The 18,372-nt window shown below is 29.1% G+C and overlaps 1 protein-coding gene across 6 annotated transcripts in view; it reads left to right on the forward strand.

Annotated features, from left to right (window-relative positions):
* The first annotated feature begins 1,856 nt into the window (after positions 1-1,856).
* Positions 1,857-18,372, forward strand: part of LOC117161622 (uncharacterized) — an 83,061-nt gene continuing 66,545 nt past the window's right edge. For all 6 annotated transcript variants that reach the window (XM_076619880.1, XM_076619879.1, XM_076619881.1 and 3 more), the window contains exon 1: positions 1,857-2,115. The gene's annotated coding sequence lies outside the window, so the exon portion shown is untranslated. The remainder of the gene's footprint in view (positions 2,116-18,372) is intronic.

Below are 18,372 nucleotides of genomic sequence, written 5' to 3' on the forward strand. Positions count from 1 at the left end.
TGGGCAACACGTGTTGTTTTCGGACTACACTGGGCACTAGAGACACGTCTGCACGCTTCGGCACTCCACAGCGAACTGAATTTCTGCCTGGAGTTTGATTATTAATACAATGTATGTCCCGTTGTATCGGCACCTCCGAGGCAACCTCACACGTGGCTAGGCCTGCTCCCGAGGCCGCATGCCGCCACAACCACATTTCTCGGAAAACCCATACAACCACTCCAAACCTCAGTTAGGCAAAACGTCCATCCCGTGACCGTGGCTACGTCCGGCGACCAATTATTACCTCGAACTCAATCTCGTTATCACAAATCTTGAACAATTACAGCTATGATAAAATCTAGGCTAGAGTACTAGAGGATGTTCCCAAAATTTCCAAGGAAAGGCTTCGGCTTTCCTTTTATCTCCGACATACATAATATAAATGTCTAATTTTTTTGTTCAGAATTAAAGGTGGGATTAGTTAAGAAATATGGATTTTCGCAAATTATTTTTACATATTTTTATGAACAAAAGTATGGTACAACTTCGTCTAAACTTCTTCTCTACATTTTTGACGCAAGAGAAAATTTTAGATTTTTTTCAAGAGGTGACTTTAAACACAAAATAAATGATTTACTCTGCTTGTATACGGTTTCATAATTTTCTGAATTTCCGATTTCCCCAATTTCCTCCGTAAATAGTAGATTAAGAAGGAAAAAAATAAAAGTGTTGAATTTAAAGCACAAGTAAGTGTTTTTGAATTAAATGTGGTATTAACACATTTTGGATGCTAAAACAAGTGAATGGATAGAAATGGATAGAAATATCACAATATAAAGTCTTGAAAATGTAGGTATAATTTATACATATATGTATACTTTAGTAAAATACTTTATATGGTAGTAATATTTATGTAACATATTGAAATAGAAAGTTATTTATATATGTTACACCTTCTCTTTACCGTTTTGCAATTTATTAATGTAATAATTAATACTTGCAGTTTTGTACTTGTAAATGAAATTGTTTTAAATTTCCATTTATTTATTATAAAGAACTTCAAAGCAAGATGTAATGGTCCTAAGCGAAAACCTGCGTATAATGTATATTATACCTTTGGTTGTAATATGTCAAAAAATATAAAATCTATATTTATGAGATCAAATGATGCTGTTGTGCCGTAATTTGTATACGTTTCATATTCAGCTATTTACTTCGACTTCTTGAATGATTGTCCTGTCCTTAGATAAAAATCTCTTCTGAAATTAAGTCAAACGTTATTGGCATCAGTTTTCTGGGCTCAAAAAATGACAGTATATACAGATCTAATTCTAGGAAAAAGCAAGAACATTCCAGAACAAATTGTTTATTATTTTTAAGCAGTGGATCAAAAAGAATGATTCAAAAGAATATTCGATGAAATGTCAATATTTTTAGCTTATAAATATAATTGGATCCTCACAAATTCGACTGAGATGGCAGTCATCTGTAAACTGTAAGCTGTTGAATAATATGACAAGTGTTGTTACAACGAAGGAATAGTCATGTTAGAACCAGCAATTTACTGCATAAAATGTATTTTACTACATCGATAAAATATTTTTACCATATATATAGTGGAAAACTATATTTATCTCACCTTAATAGATTTTATCATTATTATTTTAATTTTGAAGGTGCCGAAAGTACAAATCCATACGTAGATCATTTGTATATCAAAATAGCGATTAAGAGAATTATATGGAAAATTATATATATAACTTTAAAAACACAGTATAATAAAATGTTGTGTGTCCTGTATCCCTGGGTAGAGTTCGCAAGTTGCAAGGGTGGCTTTTCTTGTTTCTATCGATCGACGCCTGTGCAGTGAGCGACGTCGACTTGACCGCCGACCGTAGCCCAGGAGAAGCAATCATCGTTCGATCCTCTCTCGTTTTGAACCTGTTTATACGACTATAAATTTCGATCTTGGTGTTCTCATGTTTACGTGATTCATAGTGTTTATCTTCGTCTACTAAAAATCAAATTAGAAGAACAGGAAGAAGAGAACAAGAAGTATTTAAAAATACCACAGTGAAAGCGCTGACAACAATCAGAACAATATTTAGAAAAACAATACATACATGTTACAAGGTAACTACAAAACTGTCACTGTTTTAAACGAAGACTTTCTTATTTTAAAGAATAAATAAAAGTGTGAAATGGTGTCCAAATATATAATACACGCCCGTACATAATCATTTGATACTTGCATTATGAAAAGGATAACATTTCATCAGAGCTGGGTAAAATATTATTTCAAGTATTAAATTCTAAACCGCCTGTTTTACTTTAATTCGTATGTATACTTTCGAAAATAAAATAGGTTACTTGCGAGAAAAAGTTTTAGTAAAAAAATGTGAGAAAAAGAATAATATTTTATTTGAGGAATACTGAAAGCAGTGAGGCTTATATTGACATATTTTATTTAGTTTATATTTCTTTACTATCCAATATGAAGATTACAGTAGCTTCTAAAGAATATAATGATAGATAAACGTAATTATATTAGAGAAACGGTTTAAGAGCTTTAAAAGAAATAGCAATTCCAGATACATGATTTCAGTCTTTTTCATTTCCGCAAGGCAGAATACAAGATATAGAAACATGACTTTTTAACATTTATTGAAAAACTCAGTAGTGATATCCCTGACACTCACAACAATATTACAGAATTAGAATTATTCCAATATTTGGATGATAAAATTTAAAGCATCGAATCTAAAGCGAATCTAAAGCATCACAAAGTACAAGTAGAAGAAACAATTTTATTTATTTATTTTGAAAATATAATATGTCGATATCGACATGTCCTTCATTTAAGAAACTATTAAATTACGCTGGATTGACTTTTTGTTCATAAAGGAGTAGTCTAAGTGATGAAAACTTTGAACGATACACCTTGTTATATGCGAATAATCAACCTTAAAAAGAAAATAAATTTAATTTGTAAATATTATGGATTTTTACATTCCAACATTGACTTTATTCTTAATCTACTTTCACTTTTAATTTTAATTGTTAAATGTTTTAGATACTATTTATAATACAAAGTTTAAATATTTTACTTTTATGCAATACAATATGGAAATAAAAATAATTTTATTTTCCGAAATTTTGTTTTCTATTTGAAATATTATTTTATTTGAACTGTAAAATGACGACTACTTAAAATAGTATTTTAAATATTTTTTCTACATATTTTACTCAGGACTGCATTTTATTATTACATACATATGTATCGTATAATACATGTCAGTTATATCCTTGAGTGTACCATGGAATAGTTTACTATAAATAACAAATTATTATCGTACAATTTTATTTTAGCCAGAAGATGCCATACGAAGACTACTGGAAAAGAACATGATAAGTTACATTTTTTTCTTTTACAGGAAGGTAATTTTAGGACTCACTACATTGTCAATCAATTTCGTATTACTAGTATCTTTATATTTGGTTTCGGAGTTAGTCATGTGTTTTTTCATTCTCTCCAAAATTTAAAAAATATGCATTGCTCGTCATAATGTTACGATATTGAAGATATTAAAATATTGCTTCTCAAAATAATTATAGCTTGGGCTTCTACAAATTGTCGTCAATTTACTAATTATTTTTAAAAGGCCTACATCTGTGGACTTAGCAGGTTATTTGGATTTTGAAATATTTCATATTAAAATTCTCCTTTTTAATCATAAAGTGATATTAAAATCAGAAAACTGAAAAATGTACTTATCATGTTTTCTCCTGTAACCTTCATATGCAACATTCACGCTATATCTAAGATTGTTACCAAAGCATTAATTACTTAATTTTACTATATTATGTGTTTTATCATTTTATATTAATTTTGTAACAAAGGATTGAATTCAAATTATATTCTTAACTATTTTGTATACTTACAGAAAATAGTAGCAGTAATATAATAAACTAAACTACTGATTCGACTTATACTTGATTAATCAAATTTTTGAACCTATATTGATATATAATGTCATGTACATGTGTATATATAATGTGAATTTGAAGTACATTATCACATAATGTATACGTATGCACATAAATAACATAACAACTATTTCGATTAATTTAACTCGTTATTGATGGACATTTTTTCGAAATATCATTCAAAAATATCAAAAGTTATATCTATTTTTACCATGTACCTAATTATTTAAAAATTACGTTAATACTTCAAATAGCACACATGATATTGATTGGCTTGTAGATATACATTGTGATAATTTCAGAGTGAGATGTTATGAACAAGTTTTTCCTTTTTACATTAAGGTTAGGTATATATAGTGAAAATACAAACGGTGTAAGATATATTTATTTTTAACTTTTGATTTAATTAATTTTTTAATACAATGTTATACGTTATGAAATATTCTAAACACTATTAAGGACAAAAAAGATAAATATATTTATATTGTAAAAAGTACTTTTGTAGAAAATATATATGAGTAATATGAGAGTAAAGGTATCTTTGACACACTTATTTATTTTATTCTACAACCATATTAATATTTTTGAAATTCCAAAAAATCATCAAATGATGAAAATATTTTATGGATAAGATTAATAGTTTATCTTTTAAGGCAACAAAAAATAAAATTTTCTATAATCAACGTCTACTAAACGGTTATTTTGTTAAAAAATCAATGAAAGAGCTGCAGGACAAGCAACATTCAATTCTTGAGATGAGAGACAAGTATGTTACTGATTTATTAATTAAATGTTGCTGACTTGTAAAGATTATGAAGGTGAATATGATTTGAAATGTGAATCACTCATAAATATGTATAAAATATTAGATCTATTTAATCTTATTTCGATTTTTCATTTTTCTCTATATCTAACTGCATGATTTTTCTCTCTTGTATTACATATACAAGCTTATATTACATAAATTTATATAATACAATTTATTTTATGTTATTCAGTGTTTGTAGCAAATTATTGTTTAATTAAAAATTAATATAATGTTGTAATTAATTTGAGTGACTTGAATAACTATATATAAGTAATACAAATAATATAAAATTTGGTGAAGATGAAGAGAAAATTGTAGAGTTCCGTTTAAAGAGAAATATAATTGTACTTTGCAATTACATTGATATATTTGGGACAAAAAATTGCGCAGCAGTATGATAGAACGTGTTAAGCAATGTAAAATTTTCCTCTATAGCTTTCTTAAAACTTCACTTGGAACAAAGTTATAAGGCCGTTCCGGTACTCAGTACCAGAAGATGAAGTAGTATCGGAAGAAGAGTAAGTGGGTCATAATCTGCGAAACGAAATTTAATTAGTCACAATGATTTATTTACATATATTATATGAATGATCTATATTTTAGCATTAAATAATATTAAACAATTTACAATTCCTGGATATTGCCTAAAGAGAGATATCAATGTGCTCATGATCAGCTTGACGAACTAACAATGTTTCATCATAAGCAAAAACTGCTGTTGGATATAATAAAAATTAGGTAAAAAAAGGAATTCGAGTCTCTGCGAGTAGTGTCAAATGTACACATGTTTCAAATGTTGGCAAAGATGATTTGAAATCAATAACGAGAGAAAACACATGAAACAATTATAGATCAGGATGTCGCATGAAATATGTTTTCGAGCTGTTTATTTTTAGTTGGTTTACGATGTATGATAGGAGGATATGCATCGCCAATATTGTAGAACTGTCAGTTTAGAAGGATTAACAACACCTTTATGTAATAAATGTATTCATTGTTGTTTAGGTTTGAGTAACAAGATCTTACTAAATCAGATTCAAGTATCTATCGATATACAATTTTCTGATAAATGCAGTTTAGAGCAAAATTTCAAATAATCAATGAAATATATATTAATTAATGTAACAACGAATGTGGTGTTATTTTTCCTTCGATTTATATTTTAATCGTGTTTTAATAGTACCAAATAGAATATTTGTAAGTACGACAATTTTAGAGGCAGCATTTTGTGATTGCTGCATTATTCCTTCATTTATTACTTATGCATATGTATGTATACATTTATAGGGTATTTCACCTAACTTGACCATTTTAAATATCTCACTTATTTTTTATGATAGGAAAAACTATCAGAGGGAGAGAATATTCGGTTCGAAGGGGAAAATGTGGTGATAGGCAAAAAAGTTTTCTCATGGTTACTTTTTTCTTCGAGATTTCAAGGTTATCAAAGTATTTTTAAATGGGACCACATATTTTCATTACAACAGTTTTATAGCTTATATAAAAAAAAAAGAGAAGATTATGTTTGTATAGGGAAAAAGCAAAGATAAGACATTGACGTTTCAATGCAAAATATTTATTTCAGAAAGTGTTCAAAATATGCACCATTAACCTCAACACACTTTTGGAGACGGCAAATGGGTGATTTTTCTATATTTTTAAGTACTTTTGTAGTAATTGATGTATATCCATGTAGAACCCTTTCTTGCATGTTTTCTGGTGTTGTGGGAGTATCATTGTGAACACACTGTTTCAATGAAATTGAGATTCTTTCATTTATTCTGAACGGGTATTGAAATTAATTTCAAACATTTCATGATTCTTTTATGAGTTGTAAGATTGTTGACATGAAAATATGTAGTTCCATTTAAAAATACTTCGACGTCCTTGACATTTCGAAAAAGTGACTCCGAGAAATATTTTTTGCCTATCACCACATTTGATATCTTTTACATTTGATATTTTTTCCTATCATAAAAAATAAGCTATGAGATATTTAAGATGGTCGAATTAGGTGAAATACCGTGTAAAGTGAACAACAAAGGTATTCAGATGGCGTGGTAGGAAGCAATATATTTTATTTGAAATAAAATGAAATATAACAATTTGAAATAATGAATTATTTCAACTAATAACGTTGAAAAAGTAATTTTATTTCATGTTAAAACCAAACAAACCATTTTCAAATAACTTCTTATTTGTATTCATTAAATCATTCAAATAAAATAACAAATAATCCAATATAAAAGGTTGTGATGAAATAATTTGTTATATTATATTATTTCTTTATTTAACTACATTAAATCCTTAAACTTGAAGCCCACGAATTTTTATAATATAATTGCCAGAATTGAGCACTTTTACAAAGGACAAATAATTATTCTAAATAAAATAACAAAAGTTTATTTCAAAATAAGTATAAGTACAAATAAACTCTAATCTTATTTGAAAAATAAATTATTGTCAAGTGATAGTTTCAAACGATAATGCAAAATAAAAAATGATAATTTTTTTTTTAACATACTAATTATTATAAATTATTCGCTCTTGATACAACTCGAAAGTCAAGCATTTCATCAGCTGGTTGATTTGCACGATTGTTAATAATGGTAACACAAAAATAATCATTCAACCGGACCTGATGATGGAAGAGCAGTAAGCACTTGTAAACAAAATGAAACATATTTGAAATGTTACATATTATGTTAATCGAATTAGGTCTGTTGAACATAAAATGAATAATGAATAAAATAAAGAGTACGAATCGTAATAAATATAACTAGAATAGGGCATTAGAATATAAACAATAGAGAACAGAAACACCGGCGATAATACATATTGTCATAAGTTTGTGTTTTTGAAATAGAGGTTCTACCATCAACCCACGACAGAAATAAAATTATTTTCCTGGTACAGTCAAATAACAAATATCTAAATTTTAAATAAACTAATAAATAATAAAATTATTGATTTTTTAAATAAACTGTTATTTAAATAACATCATCTAATTTAAAGTAACGGAGAAAATAAGAAATAAAATAAAAATTTTATTTGAATAATTATTAATAAAAGTTTGTTTCAATAATACCCTGTTGTGATAGCCATACTTGCTCTCAAAATTGTTCTCGTTCCAAACATTTTGTCAGAAAAACATGTATATTGTAGCAAAATTGTGTGTGAAAAACTGTAAGAAAATATGTACGTATTTTTGTTGCAATTGAAAATGTTGAATTAAAAGGATTAGGAAACATTTAAGAAATTATTTGAATTAACATTCATTCATTTGATGGTAACACAATGAAACAATTTAGAAAAATATTAGGTAATTATTCGGAATAGGGGCGGTCCCACCGATTTCGATGACCCTGAAATAGGTTGTCAAGGTCAACATTCTGAACAATTTTTTCTATACATAATGCAACCGTCGCTCGGTCATAGGTTTCAAGATATTCGCGGAATCTTTAGCTTACTTTTACAATTCATCATCGATTAGGCGATCAAATTTTTATATAGCATAAATAAAAATCAGTTATAGGTAGGGATAGAATAGTGTTCGAACTATAATGGTAGCTGGTAACGCTAGTGTAGGATAGTTTCTGATGATGATTATTGTGATCTTCAATTGGGCAAAAATGAAGCAAATGTACCTGTCATTGTAAGGTTGTTTACGGAAAAAGAATTTATGGAACAATTGGTTAAGTAGGTGACACCTGGTTAGAAAATAATATATGCAAAATAGAATGATTAAACAACGGGAACCCGTGTCGCATTTGAGTTACAGATTAGGCAATTTTAATTAATAGTTAAGTACATAATCATAAACAAATAGCACGTAATAAAGTTTTTTAAATAAAAGATATTGTTATTGTAAATGGATATAATTCTCGTAATTGTATAATGGCTTACATGCATCTTTGACAATATTCCTATGCGCGAGCAAATTTACCTACACGAACGAAAGCAGATCAGATCGAGCAGCGAGGTAAATACATAGTGATCCTCAAATCGAAGGACACATGGGCTGCAGCTTATCTCATACAAGTCCTAGAGAAGACTATGACGTGTGGAAGCATAAACCATTCTGCGCTAGGTTTTGTAAGAAAAATCATAGATAAGACATTAATCTTCTTAACCCATGGAAAATTTATATCAGCATATCGAAAACTATACTATGGAATTTTAGAGTATATTTACACAAAGATCGCATACGCACCGCGAATATCCAGACTGTTCACAGAAAAATCGTAACGAAAATAGCAATCGTTTTACATTACAGTGAATATGTAATATAACCTCTGTTTTCTTGCAAAAAAAGTACGCTATGAACACAATATGTACAACACGCACTGTACGCACTACACACACTGTACAACAAAATCACTCGCGTTAGAATTAATAAAAAAATTAAAAGGATACATACAATACGCAGAAACAATACAAAAAGTAAAAAAATAAAAAAAGTAAAAATAAAAGAATTAAAAATAGAAGATTTCAATGAACTAAAAGTAAAGTGGCCTAACAAATTTTACAGCGAAATAACTTAAACCTGTACTAAAACTAATTATAACTCTAACTTTATGTTTATACAGTTCTCCTAACGTTCCTCTGTAGCTGTCGATATGACTTTGTTCTTTTATAATTGCTCTCTTCTCTTATCATATTTCCAAAATCGTTAAAACATGTTACATGGCAAGTTAGTAGTACAGAGTTCGTTCGAAAAGGAAAATTTACGATACTCTTCGTCCATTTTTTCGTTTTCTTTATACCATATAATTCGAAATTAGTTAGAAGCAGTCATGGATCTAAGGTGTTTCTTTTAAAGGCATGGTTGAATATACCTATCGAGAAAACGAACAGTCTGTTCACCAGATGTGTTTTAAAATGTTTAGAACTGCCTTGCAAGGATAGTATCATTTCGACAACGAACATTTTGCTGTATATTAATCTATGTTATTACACATCACATCATAAGACGATACTTTAATTAATCCTATGAGTATAAGCTCAAACAATTATTTTGTAGCTTTTCCTATTTATTGTTTCCTCGTTTGTAGTTATCCTATCTATAATTGTTTCTTCGTTTTTTTATTCCACGTGTATGTATGTGAATATTATCATATCTAGTGACCTATAATTTGTATGGAAAATGTGTGTGGGTCATGCGAGATCAGCGTAAGATCACCTTCATTAGCCCCTCAAAAATATTGAATGCGTACGTAATTTTTCTGAGAACATTCACGGATAGGACAATGCGTAAACTTCGTGTAAACATTCTTTATATGTTTTTTTGTTTATTAATTATTTATGAAATGCAAGGATTAGAGAAAACACTAATCCTGTCTACTCGAAAATCCCATGGGACGGTTTTCAATATGTTGTTATGTATTTCAATGATTAAGCAGCTTTAATGTTTAATCTCTGATTTTTCTTACAAAATGTCGCGCAGAACGGTTTATGTTTCACAGTGTTATAGTCTTTTTTTTTACAGCTTGCCTGAGGTAAGCTGCCAACCGTGTGTCGTTGGATTTAACGATCACTGTGCTTGTGCTGCTTGTGTTGACCCACTTTCAAGGATATTTCAGCCATTTTTTAATTGATGATAATTGAAAAATGAAGCCGAAAACGCAACCTTTTTATTTTTGATTTGAGTCTTATTTTGGTTTCAAGAATCTCCCTTTAAATTTGTTTACTCCTGTAACCGAACCCCCTGTATGTACATTCACTAAATGTATGTTAAGTTAAAGAAAAATTTAAAATATAAAAATGAATTACTCAATATTTGTTACAACTAAGTACATACAAATAACACGTAATAAAAATATTCGAACACTGTGTTTTAAAGTACGCAATGTATAAACATGTAATTATCTAAAGACTAAATATAGACAAATGGTCTTTAATGTGCTTCTAACAAAGCTTGAGAGCAAACAGAAACGAAAATTTAATGTTGATCTACAATTGAGAATCATAAGTGAGAAGAAATCGGAAAGAAATAAAGCTGCACGGGAAGTTATTTTTAAAGTACATAAAAGGTGAAAAATCGCATAAAGAAACCACGGATCTTTTAAGCAGAAGTAGATCACCAAGCTAATAAAAAGGTATAACCGTGGCAGAAATATTGCAAACAGAACACGATCTGGATGTTACTTATTAAACTGAATTACTTGTTCATAACATCGTTAGAACACCTGATTTACGCAATAAATATATACGAGTGAATCTATAGAAGATTCTTTTATAACTCTAACTTTTTAATACTCTTAAAGCGTTAAATTGTATTATATTTGCATGGCAGAGAAAGATAATAGTTGTGACTTCACACATTATGATAATTTGTAAATTTCATTTATTCATATCCAAAATTTATTTTTTATACGTGAAATTCTCAGTCTACTGCCGCAACTACAAAATTTACTCTGCAACCCTTGCTCAGTGATGAATTTGAAGTTATTTACTAATTTTTCCTTTATATATGTACATTTTACAATAGTCATATTTATCATTCACATTTATTTTTACTTTAATCGACTTCACTTTATTGACAAAAAATATCTAGAATCTTTATTATCACTTTTATATCTCACTACTGTCTGTGAAATTATTTCTAAAAGACCATATCTATAGCATTGAGAAAGGAATCACGTGAAGCAAGTCAAAAGTAATCAAGTGAACTTAGTGTACTTCTTACTTTTTGTAATGTGTAAGTGGCCATTTTTGATTAGTTAAAATTGTAGTCGTATTATATTCCAAGTTTTTAATTTTTATTAACTTTTGTTTAATGTAACGCAAATATAAAATTGGCATCTAATTTTTTTCATATTAGAATTAATATTAGAATAGTAATTCACTTGAGAATTTTTATCATTTAACCTCAAAATTCTCAGTTCTCTGGTCTCAGGCCTCTGTCAAACAATATGACAGAGAGAACTGAGAGAAGTATTCAGGGCCTTGATAAAAGTGTGTCTCGATTGTATTTACACTACATAGATACTTAATAAATGGCTTGCCTTGTTTAGATAAAGTAACCTCAATCTTGACTGTTAGAAAATAATGTACAATTTATTTATTTTAATTTACGATAAAAGACGCAAGATTTGAAGAACTAGTTTGTTTATGTAAAGAACAAATATTCATTGACTTTGAAAATTCAAAGATTTTCGTTTTTAAGCTTGAAAGCATTAATTATTTTTTAAATTTAATTTTTTGTTTTCACTTTCAAGTTTAACTGACAATTATCGAGATTGGTAATTATTTCGATTATAATCTAAGTGATTGCAAATTACTATTGATATACGATGTTGGATGTTCAAATTTTGTAAATAATCTTTCAGAAAACTAATTATCTCTTAACTAATTCTTTGTGATAAAAAGTGTGTGAAACTATTGACTTTTTCAAGTAAAAACCTTTAAATACACTTGATTATATGAGACTTTGATTGAAATCTCAGTCCTCTGGATATTTCCTCAGTACTCCTGATAGTTTCTAAAAGATACCGATAAAATCACATACAGTTATTTATTTATCTGGCTTCTTTTATAACAACCAGCATGTCTTCTGGTATATTTGAAGTTTATTACAATTCATAAATTAAATGAAAAGATATATGCACGAAGTCATAGTCACATAATTCCCATATTTTTGGAATCAACCATACACCTAAAAATTTATAAATGTAGTATTTCACTTATAGTCAATTTTTACTATGGTCAATTTATAGAACAAATTATTAAAATCTAGATCGTTTCAAATGCCTAACTGAATGCTTACTTTTAGTAGAAGTAAAAGAACTAGAAGTGAAGAAGTTCAAATTATTAAAAATATTTAATCGTTATATAATTATTTAATGATAACAGGTTGCACATTCGATTATCTCTGCAATAATACTGCACTTTTAAACAAGTAACTTAATGTATGCTGTCTCTATCGTAAATAATTCACAAATAATTTTGTTTTTTAATTGTGTTTCATAGGAAGTAATTTGCCGGCGTCAAATCTAGAGTCTCGTAACGTGTCGTAGGGTGTCGTAATAGAGTATCGTAACAGTGTCCATCATAATGTTTTAACGGTTGTATTTAAGTCAACAAGTATAAGTGTAACTACCTACTGTAAGTAAGGTAAACGATAAATCCAAAATCATTTAAAAAAATATCTCCTCAAATTATCAATAAATAATACTTAATATAATATTTTCTCATAAAAAGACAAATTTGCATAAATTTTGACAATAAAAAAATTGTCCATCATGGTAATTAAATATTATTTTATAAATCTGTGGGTTATTTATATAATTATTGCTATATTATCATATGGATAGAATGCAGGTAAATCATTATATACTGAATGTCCAACACATTAAGAAATGAGATTTTATTATTACGAAAATGTAGTTGACTTTCTTAGATCCTCTACGTAACCATTTCCAAGGAAACTAATAACATGAAATAGTGCCCTCTTCGACACTATTTAATTTTTACTTGTAAGATTTTTCTCATACAGTAAGTAATTTTGCAATAATTTGAAATCATGAAGTTAGATCCCTCATTCTATTTAGGGCAAAATATTTTACGTACTAAGCAATAATTTTCTGTTTCTTCAATAATATCACGCTATTTACTTTTTTATATGACCGGGAAAGACAAATATATTGTAAATAAGATAAATGTTAATTTTACGAGAAATAATTTCGGTGACCTTGACCCTGATATACATTTGTTATCAAAGACACTCTCCTGAGTAACATCCAAGAGGGTTTAGCCGTCGCTCCTTCCTTTAATCTTCCTTAAACGGTTATTAACAGAAAATTGTCGTTACCACTACAGTGAATACTGCCCAAAGTCGTACATTGAAAAGAATTAAATAGCATCTAACACAAGTTTTGTTGTTTTGCACATTCATGCACACGTGTACATATATCGGTCTTTATCTAGAAAGCGGACGGCATTCTATGGTTTTTAAATATATTTTGATAATCAACATGTTGGACAATTTTTTCCTATTATATATAACCGCTAAGCTCGAGATATTTTTCGAGATATTTACAACAAACTATCGTTATCATTATCGTGAATCGCTCAACCTCTTTTTATATACATTAAATTACTAACAAAAGATAAAAATTAGGTTTGGGTTAGATGTTGTTTTATCCGGACGCTTTACGGCGATTGACAACCAATATTAGTGTATATGTCGCCGCGGACACACATGTATAGACACAATTTATGTAGTAGTGACGACAATTTTTTGTTAAGAATCTCCTAAGAAACACAAGCGACAACTAAAGTCCTCTGGAAGTTGCCCAGGAGAGCGTCCTTGACAATATATGACATGGTCAAGCTCATCGGAGGTACCTCCCCTAAAGTCAGTATTTATCAGCAATAATGTTAATATACACAAATGTCAATAGAACTTTGGTACCATTTTTCAGAGAACGGTTGAGTTTCGACCCTTTCATGTATCTTTTGATACGTTTACTCCTCGTGATGAATAGAATACGACACAAGCAAAAAAATTTGATCTTGAATTTCAAGATCAAGACCAATTTTGCGACAGCTTGCTTACATTAATAACCAGTTATGATGGTTTCAACATATAATTTCTTTACACCTTATACACCACATGCTGTGAAGAAGAATATTTAATGATTTGCTGTATGATCCAATATTTTTATCCCTCAGAAGTGTAACAGTAACCTTCTGGTTATAGATTTGTTTAAAAAGTCCTATAGATATCTGAACAAACTTTAATATTATAGGAGATCATATTACGACATTGTTTTCATATTCATATTCAATAGATAATTATTCCAGAGAAATCATGGTAAGATTATTGACTCGGCACGTCAATTTTACTTCACATTACACGTTATCTCTTTCTAATGAAATTTTACGAACCTCGTTATTTCAAACAAATTTAAATAAACTTTTAATGAAAACAATATCAAATAAAGAATATTAAACACCATTGTCGCATTTTCTCTAGCAACCCTACAAATAAAATAGGATATATTATTGTTATAAATGTTATAATCATGCTGTTATATATACTATGTTAAAAACGAATGGCTTGTCAAAGTGTTATAATTAATCTATTCTATTCAAAGCAGCATTTACCTTTTTTAAAGGCATATATCATCTTATACATTTAAAAAGAAATCGGGGAAATTATTTTTGAACATTTTTAAGTTTTATGTACATATATTGAATATTCTGGCGAAGGAATTTGTTGAAATTCGAGTAGTTAACGAAATTATGACATTGAAGAAAACGGAATGTTAGGACAAATAAACTCTTAATCTAAGTATATAATTTATTGCACAAGATATATTCTACATAAGATTATATACAAAATTGAGTTTTAAGATATACGGAGCTTTTAAAAATATGGTTATTATATTCTTCCTTATATTTAATACCATAAGTTATAGAAGATTGAAATTAAAATACCTTTTAAACTAATTATTTTTCAACCCTAGCACCTTAATACTATTTTGTAGAAAATTAAAAAATGTATAGTTCCATTTTAAAGAATAAAGGACTTTAGTATAACCTTGAAAAGTTGTAGGGAAAAATTTCTTCGACATCGACATTCTTGATAAAAACAAACAATAAAAGTTTCCGTACATTTTTATCCCATCACCTACCTTCAGTAGTTATATCATTCTGCACTTATCACGGAACATCCTGTATAGTCTGATTTTATTAGCTCTTTATATAACAAATACAAGCAGTGATCAATGTTGCAATGTTTAACACAACTATGCAAGAAAATAACGTATAATGTGCGATAACTATATTAATATTTAATATATTTCATATATTTAATTAATATAATATATTTAATTAATATTTGATATATGATAACCTATCTTGTAAAATATTTTTCATGTCATATTATTTTCACAAGATTTTGTGAACGACAGTATGCTTACTTTGAAAGAAATATGACTGCTAATTAATAGTAGAACTACCACACCAGTCAAATTGACTGGCTTTACAGTTTCATTTTAAAATTCCTACTTCATGTTATATTTTTCCGCAATGATGTAATGACTTTCGCAACGATAACTAAAAGAATAATAAAATGAATTTTATTTTGTTTTTTATGTATTCAAACTCGAAATAATTTTGTATCAAGGCTACTTATACCAATACCGGTCAAAGGTACTTGTCAAAGTGTAAAAGGGTCCTGCAATCTGTTTATCTAACCCCAATTAACCAGTTTCCTCGTTTTCTACAATTTGCCATATGTTTTTTAAATTTTTACTGCGTATCATTAATCAATATGATGATATCAGTTATCAGGAAAATTCCGGATCGATCGCTAAATCGCTAGATGTTAATGTTAGAAATGCCACAGCAGTCAAAATGACTGGTTCTACAATTTTATAAATGTGTCAACCCTCCTTTAGGTCGATCATAGTCCCAGATGAATCCATCTAATAATGCCAAAAATGTACTACATGGCATAGAATTCCTTCTGTAACAGTGTAATAAATCAATAACTATAAAAATATTCTATTATCACGTATTTTTTAAAAACCAGTCATTCCTTTGAAGAAAATTGAAAGAAAATGAAGAACAGTTATGTTAGTTTAACCAGAATTATATGAAAATGAATTTTTTTCATAGAAGGAAACTAAAAATTTCAGCTATTGGATAAAGTACATTTCAATACATGTATAAAGCGGTAGCAGTAAATAGAAAACAAGTCTTGCTTACAATTAGTATATATTAGCAATTCTGAAAATTTTAATATAACCTAAATTCTGGAGATATTCCATGATATCTGTTTCTAATTTTCAACTTTGGGAACTGTTTTCACCTCTTCAATGTGAATGTCAACACGTAGAAAGAAAAACTTGACTTGAAGAAAACATTCTTGTCCGACAATAGTTAGTACATCTGCTGGAACAGCAGAGGCGTAAGTTGTATAAATTTAATATGAACAAGTATAACAAATTTGGAGAACATTTAATAACATATCTACCAATAAGACTATCGTTGAGATTAACAAATAATGAACAAGTGATAAGAGATATCAGAATCTGGATAGAAGACACAATGATATGGTATAATAAGAAAATAATTGAGTATCAAGAAAATATGATAATGCAAGAACTGGACACTTATAATGATCTAAAAGAATTGTGCAAACTCTTATGACTAGAGTTCTGCCCGAGCAGTCGAGCTATACGGACGTGTGAATCAGTGCTTCTGCAAGTGCGACAAGTGGGAAAACAAAGTGACTCATAATAGAACCAATCGCTAAATGATGAAAAACATGCAAAAAATACCACCAATAAAAATTCTAAATAAAGGTGAAACATATTCTATAAACAGAGCTGTAGATAAAACTAATCCAAATAAACCAACAAACGAAGATCAGGATTGCTCAGTTATAAATGAAATAGAAATGGAAATTACACAAAATAATGACGAAAAGAATAATATCAACAATGATCTATCACATCAGAACGAAAGCTGGAGGACTGTAATTTCCAGCAAGAAACGAAAAATAACTTCAAACACAAATGTTAGGAGGGCTATAGAAACAGAAAGGCAACAATGGCTACAAGAAATTCCTCTTAAAAACTCCTTCAGCTCACTGCCAGAAGAGAAGGATTCAGACCCAGCTGAAAAACCAATAACACACATTGCCAAACCATCCCCAATCTACATAGATGCTAAAATAATAGACCTCCTCATTGAACTGCTAAACAGCACGGCAGGAAAAGAAAATTACACCATATAAACAACTTAAATTGGATGAGGTAAAAGTACAAACTAATACTCCAGAAATTTTTAGAAAAGTGACAAAAGCACTAAAAGAAAAAAACGCTGGGTATTATACTTACCAACTCAAAACTGATAAAAGTTACAAAACAGTAATCAGAGGATTACACCCAAAGACAAATACAAGTAACATATGCGAGGAATTAGCCAAAATCGGACATCAGGTAAGAACAATAAATAACATAACCAGATTTGATACTAAACAACCATTACCGCTATTTTTAATAGAACTTGAACCTAAAAATAATTTTCGAAATTAAACAAAGTTCTAAACACAATAATTACAATCGAGCCACCCAGACACAAAAAAGACATACCGCAATGTATGCGGTGTCAACAATATGGACACACAAAAAATTGCTGCAACAGAAACCCGGCGTGTGTCAAATGCGCAGAAATGCACCTAACAATGAACTGCCCACACACGAGAAAAATAAATGATGTAAAATGTTACAACTGCAGTGGAAACCACCCAGCTAGCTACAAAGGCTGTTTAGTCAGAAAACAACTTCAATGTAAACTGTTTCCTCCGCTTCGTAACAGGACATACAATAACTCTCACACACAACAGGACAGCACAGTAACTGAGACATCAACAAACGTACAGCATGTAATGAACATCAGCCATAATAATACCAACACCTTTGGTAGCCGAAGCTACGCGCAAGTAGCCAAACAATCAACACCATTAGATAATCAAAACCAGAACAATAATATCAACGACGCTACAGAAATCAAAGAACTGTTAAAGCAATCCATCAAAAATGATAAGCGAACAAAACGCAGTCCTTAGACAGAAAACG

The sequence above is a fragment of the Bombus vancouverensis genome, chromosome 7 (assembly GCF_051014615.1).
Source record: "Bombus vancouverensis nearcticus chromosome 7, iyBomVanc1_principal, whole genome shotgun sequence".
NCBI lineage: Eukaryota > Metazoa > Arthropoda > Insecta > Hymenoptera > Apidae > Bombus > Bombus vancouverensis.